The sequence below is a fragment of the Glycine soja genome, chromosome 1 (genome assembly GCF_004193775.1).
Source record: "Glycine soja cultivar W05 chromosome 1, ASM419377v2, whole genome shotgun sequence".
Lineage (NCBI taxonomy): Eukaryota > Viridiplantae > Streptophyta > Magnoliopsida > Fabales > Fabaceae > Glycine > Glycine soja.
In genome coordinates this window covers 49575702-49582301 of record NC_041002.1, presented here as the reverse complement: position 1 = coordinate 49582301, position 6600 = coordinate 49575702, and positions in this window count along the sequence as shown.

Here is a 6600-nt window from a genome sequence, read left to right as displayed (position 1 = left end):
GATGTGTTTTTGCATACATGTTACTCGTTGTAGGTGACACGTACTGGAGATGTAATGACGTGTTGTTGCATACATGTGTTATAGGTGACACGTACTAGAGATGTAATGGTGTGTTCTTGCATACATGTCACTCGTTATGGGTGACACATACTGGAGACATGATGAAGTGCTCTTGCATACATGTCATTTGCTGTGGGTGACACATACTAGAGATGTCATGCTAGAACGAGGGCTCACCAAGGGGGTTCCTTGGGTTTTAAGAGCCTTGGAGCTATGACTATGGATGTTCTTGTCTTGAAAAGGAAGGGGTGTAGAATTTATACTCAATTTATTTGATTGAGTACAAATTCCCTTTGTTATCCTAAATGTGCCTTGTTAAAACCTCTAAAGCCAAAACACAAATTCTTCTATTTTTGGGAAAAAATACTTGAGTAGGAAAAATAGTACAACATTTGGGTTTGCATTAGGTCAACTAAAGTAGAACTTTAGGTGGGTGGCATTCCATGTTCTTGGAATTACTTTGTCATCCAGTTCTTATAGTTTGTATGCTTCGTTGTCTAGGCTTGTTGTGACCATGAATAGGCTTTCCCAATTGAGACCAAGCTTTCCCACTTGGGGATCTTTTCTGGCTTCACCTCAGACTCGCCATACGAGGTCACCAGGTTGAAAGGCTTATGGTTGAACCTTTGTATTGTATCTTCTTGCTGCTCAGAGATTGGTGGCTTTTTCCCTTACCCTTGCGATGTCTTGGACTTCGTCTGTTGTTTCGAGTTTTGCCCTCATATTTTCTTCATTCTATTATTGCTCAAATAGTAGTCTCCTTGTCGATGGTTCCCTGACTTCAACGGGGATCATGGCATTTGTGCCATATGTAAGTCAGTAAGAAATCTTGTTGGTTGCTATATGGGGTGAACAGTGGTAAGCCTAGAGTATACTGGGGATTTCCTCTTTCCATAGACCCTTATACTTTTCGAGTCAAGTACGCAAGGCCCTAAGGATGACTCTGTTAGCTGCCTCTGCCTGACCGTTGGTCTGAGGATGTTCGATAGAGGTGACTAGGTACTTGATGCCTAGCCTTGTCAGGAAGTCTTCGTAAGTCTGAGCTTTGAATTGAGTATCATTGTCAATGACAATGGTGTATGAGAGTTCATACTTGCATATGAGGTGTTTCCATGTGAGTTTCTCCACTTCACTAGTCGTAATTTCCCATAGTGGTCTTGCTTATATCCATATGGTGAAGTAGTCGATGGCGACTAGTGAGTATTTGACTGCTCCTAAGGCCTTTGGCAGTGGTCCCAATATGTTCATTCCCCACATGGCGAAAGGCCAAGGGTAGCTTAGACTGTGGAGATTGTTAGGAGGGATGCATGGAATGTCTGCAAACTCTTGACATCGTTTGCATCTCTTTGTGAAGTCAAGGGCGTCTGCCCTGAGTGCTGGCCAGTAGTAGCTAGCACGCACCACCTTTGTTACAAGGAAGCGTCCTCTTGTATGGAGACCGCAAATTCCTTCACGGAGTTTTCTCATGACATAATCTGTCTGTTGGTTGTTTAAGCATTTGAGTAGGGGTGTTGTCAACCTTCTTTTGAATAGTTCGCGATCAAGGATGACGTCGTAGTTGGCCTTCTGTTTCAGGCATCAGGCTTCATTCTCATTTGACGGCAATACCTCCTGGATTAGGCAATTCCTGTAGGGGGGTCATCCAATCCGGTTCCTCTTTTTCTCCATCCATAACTTCTTTAGTGTCTATGGTGGGAGTTTGGAGTGTTTCCTGGATGATAGTCTTGAGGTGTCCAGCTTTTTAGTGCTAGCTAACTTGGATAGCAGGTCTGCTCTGGTGTTTCTCTCCCTCGATATGTAGTACATTTCGAAATTGTCAATGAGAGCTTTGGCAATGCGATAATGCTTGAGCAACATTGTCTCCTTGGTCTTTTATCTATTGGCAATCTGTCCCTAGACAAGCTACAAGTCTGTGTAGCATCGTAGCTTCTTGGCCTCGACTCTTGTTGCTAGTTTCAGATCTGAAATGAGTGACTCGTACTCTGCCTGGTTTTCTAAGGCTTTGAAGTTAAGTTTAAGGGTTTTATCTAAAGTGACCTTGTCAGGGCCTTCGAGGATGATTCCTACCCTGCTTCCCTTTATGTTGGACGCATCGTCCACATAGAGGTTCCACCAGTTTGGGTTGGTTTTATCATTTTCGACAAATTCTGCCAGAAAGTCAGCCATGAATTATGTCTCCATGGGGTCGCGTGGTTCGTAGTGAAGGTCGATTTTTGAAAGTTTGATGGACCATGTTATCATTCGTCTTGACTACCACTTGATGACTCTGGAAGTATGGCCTAAGGCGTCGAGCCGAGGTAATGAGTGCTAGCGTCACCTTTTCTATCATTTGATAGTGCTTCTCAGCGTCATGAAGTATCCGACTAGTGAAATAGATAGGTAGTTGATGCTTCCCTTTCTCTTGTATGAGGGCTGAGCTAACGACTTCATCAGCTACTGAAAGATATAGGAGTAGGGGTACTCCTGGCCTAGGCCGACTCAGGATCCGTAGTGTAGCAATGGTCTTCTTGAAGGCTAAGAAGTCTTGTTCACATGTTTCGTCCAGAAGAAAGGCTAATTTTTCTTGAGGAGTTTGTAGAATGGTTTCACATTTTCAACGAGCTTGGGGAGGAACCTGGACATGGATGCTAGTCTTCCATTCAGTTTTTGTACTTCTTAGAAAATAGTCAAATTGCAGATCGCCAAAATAGCAGTGCATTTATTAGGATCGGCTTCTATGCCCCGATGCGTGATCATAAAGCCCAAGAACTTACCTCCGTCGACCCTGAAAGTACATTTTCCTAGTTGAGGCACATGTCGTATTTGCAGAGCTCTTCGAAGACCTCTTCTAAGTCTGCCATGTGTTAGGCTATGCTCTGAGACTTGAGGACCATGTCGTCAACATAGACCTCGATGTTGCATTCGATCTGTAGTTTGAAGATCCGATCCATCAATCTCTAGTATGTAGTGCCTGCATTTTTTAGGCCAAAGGGCATGATCCTGGAACAAAAGTTGGCATCTTCGATGATAAATGTTGTTTTCTCCTTGTCTGGGGTGTGTATTCTGATCTGGTTGTATCGGGAGTAAGCATCCAAAAAGCTTAGCACCAGGAACTCGAACGCTCCATCGACTAGCCTGTCAATGTTGGATAGAGGGTATTCATCATTGGGGCACGCACTGCTCATATCAGTATAGTTTGTGCACTTCTTCTCTGATAAATTTGCGTCGTTCTTCTCCCATCTTCCTTTTCTTCTGTGATACCGGTTTGGCCTGAGACAGATGGCGAGCTTATGACAAATGATGCTAGGATGGATTCCCGGTATGTCAGATGGCTGCTAGGCGAACAAGTTTGTGTTTCTATGTAGGACATCAACGATGCGCCTATGCTTATGGCTAGTGAGCTCCCTACTGAGCTGCGTACACATCCCGGGTTTGGGTTCGAGCTGTAGCTTGACGAGCTCTTTGATGGGCTTTGGGCCTCTATTAGAAGTGTCATCGCACGGATCTATATCGAATTCATTGTCCAGGCTTGGTTGGTAGATGGTTATGGCTCGGATTGGAGACCCTTCGTCCATGCTCATAACCTGAGTACCTTCAGCCGTTGTGGGGTGAGGCTTGGCAGACTCCCTAGTGGGAGGATATGGTGTTACCTTCAAGCTCTATGCATAGCACTATCGTGTTTGCTTTTGATTTGCCTTGACAGTGACGATCTCTCCTGTCACGGTGGGAAACTTGATCTTAAGATGAGGAGTCAAGACGATGGCTCTAAGCTCTTTGAGTGTTTTCCTGCTAATCAAAGCTAAATATGATGTATCTCTATTAACAAGTAAATACCTAACTGTTAAGCTCTTAGAGAGATGTCCTTGACCGAAAGTGGTCTTGAGGTGGACGTAGCCTCTAGTCTCAACTCATTCTTCTGTGAAGCCAATGAGTGAATCAGTATGAGGCTGGATGGTGTTTGAGGAGACTTCGAGTCTCTGGAATGTTTTCCAATATAGGATGTCAGGGGATCTACCCTAGTCGATGAGGACCTTGGACACCATGAAGTTTGCGATGATGATGGAGACAACCATGGGGTCGTCTTGGTTGATGAGGTTGATACCCTTGAAGTCCCTATTTGTGAAAGTGATAGGAGGGAGATTTTGTTGTGATAGTGCGTTGACAAAATTGATGTCGATGTCCCGAATGGCGTGAAGATGGTGTTTTTGGGATTAACTGGACTGTCCTCCATAGGAAAATCCACCCACAATGGTGTTGATCACACCTCTGATTTGTTGGGCGAGTTCCTATTCTTGTGGAGGTTGTCGATCGCATCGCTACTACTGGTATCTCTATCTACCTTGATCTTTCCCTTTATCTCTTCTTCTATCTCTTTCGTGGTTCCTATACTGCTCCTCTTGGTGTCCTATGAGTCTTGCTCCTGCTTGGTGGTTATCCGGTCTTTTGATAAATTGGGCTAAGTACCCAGCCTATATAAGCTCTTATATCTTGTCCTTTAGGGCCCAACAGTCTTTCGTTATTATGACCAACACCGTGATGATACCTGCAGTATTTGGTCGTCTAACCCCAGCCTGAGAAGTTTCGTCGCGGGTAACCTAATAGGTACCTCCAAATTAAAAGCTTCCTCCATAATTGTAGTGCGATTGGTGTGTAACGCTCATACCTGGGCCCTTTTGGGAGAGGCTAACACTTGTCTGACTTATGCCTTTTTTCCGACTTTGTAAGTTGATCTTGGTGCTTCCTTCTCGCTTATCGCTTTTTTATCTGGCTTGTTTGACTTCGTTCCTGAATCTGGACATTTCTTCCATCTAGATGTAGCCATTGGCTTGTTTGTGCAACTCATCCATGTTACCAAGGGTTTTTTTGCACAGACTGTTCGCGAACTTGTCGGGCCATAGGGCGAGGAGCATGGAATGCAATGCTACCTCTGGGTTAAGATTTCGGATTTGGATAATGGTGTGCCCAATTTGTCCATGAATTTTTTGAGAGTCTCGTCGTCTACTTGTTGTAGACTGGCCAAGGTGGCCGAGGTCATGCGGTGAGATCTGCTAGTTGTGTATTGCACACTAAAGTGTTCGATGAGGGTGTCGAAGTTGTCTATGGATTTTGGTGGGAGTCCACCACACCAAGTCAATGTCGCCCCTTTGAGGGATGTTGGGAAGACACGACATAGAATCACATCGTCATTGGTATATAGATTCGCCTGGGTCAAGAAGGCATCTAGATGCTCATCTGGATCGGTGGTCCCATCATACCGCTCCAAGTTGAGTGGTTTCCAACCTAAGGGTATGTCAACTTCCATGATCTGGTTGACGAAGGGATGTCGACGAGTAGTCCGCCCTGTTGGACAGTGCATGTGAGAGAAATTTAAGCTATCTAGAGTGTCGACTATGCATTGGGGGTGTGATTCCCCTTGGGTTCGCTCAAGCAATGTGTGAGCGGAGTGCCCGCCACCCTGAGGATGTCTAACATGAGCCTCTAGCTGATCATAGTCATCCTTTAGCTTTCTCAACTCCTCCCCATGGTGTCGCTCCATCTCTGCAATGTGGTTTTGGAGTTGATGAAGAGTATCTATGTTTGTCATGATTGCTGGAGGAGGGGGATTTGAGCCTTTAAAAGGGGTTTCGCGTCTAAGGCCAGACCACATGATGACCATGGGTGAAAAAAGAAAGAAAGGCCTTAGGGTATGTTTTACCGCGGCCCCAAGGTGGGCGCCAAATGTACTTACCAAAATCCAGAGCTAGCACACATCAGGGTGGACATGGCCGAAGTGGGCTCCTAGACTTCGCACGTCGGCTTTGAGAAGGGCCTTTGTCAAAAGGACAAGAGGGGGGACCTACAAAATAAAGGACTCAAGCGCTCAAGTAAGTGTATGAGTTAGAAGAATAAGAGAGAGTATGAAAACACGAGTATGCAAGTAAGTGTGCATGTGTGTTCGAGATGTGTTGAGGGTTCGATGGAACCTGATATTTATAGGAATAGAATGGAGTTACGGGTCCTTATTTGTAAGGGATGTTATAGCATTTGCAGATAATTATCGGCTTGTAGATAATAGCCGGTAGCTTATAAATAATGTTAGAAATAATACATAGCTTAACGATAAAAACTAGTAGATAATTGTACCTTATAAATAATGTGTGATCTTGTAGATAATTGAATACCTGCTAAAAGATAAAGAGATAACAATATATTCAAATATTAAAAGGTTAGAGATAACATGTCAATTAGAGATGGATAGGTTTTATGATTTGTTTGTTTTAATAAATTTTTTAGAAGTTATGTTCTTTCTAACTTTTAAAGCGTTAAATAAAATTATATGAATTAATGCATATATCAATAGAAAAAAAAATAGTTGTTGGGTTTGTCTCTATTAATCAATTAATGCAGATGTTGTCTAACAGAAATTGAAATATTAATAATATGTTATACTAATAGATAATTTTGTAGGAATTTTTTTTGAAGGAATAATTTTTTGGGAATAAGAAAATTAGAAATTGGCATTTATTATCAGCATATTATATTATTAGTAGAATATATTATTATTTTCATTCCTTGTTTGCA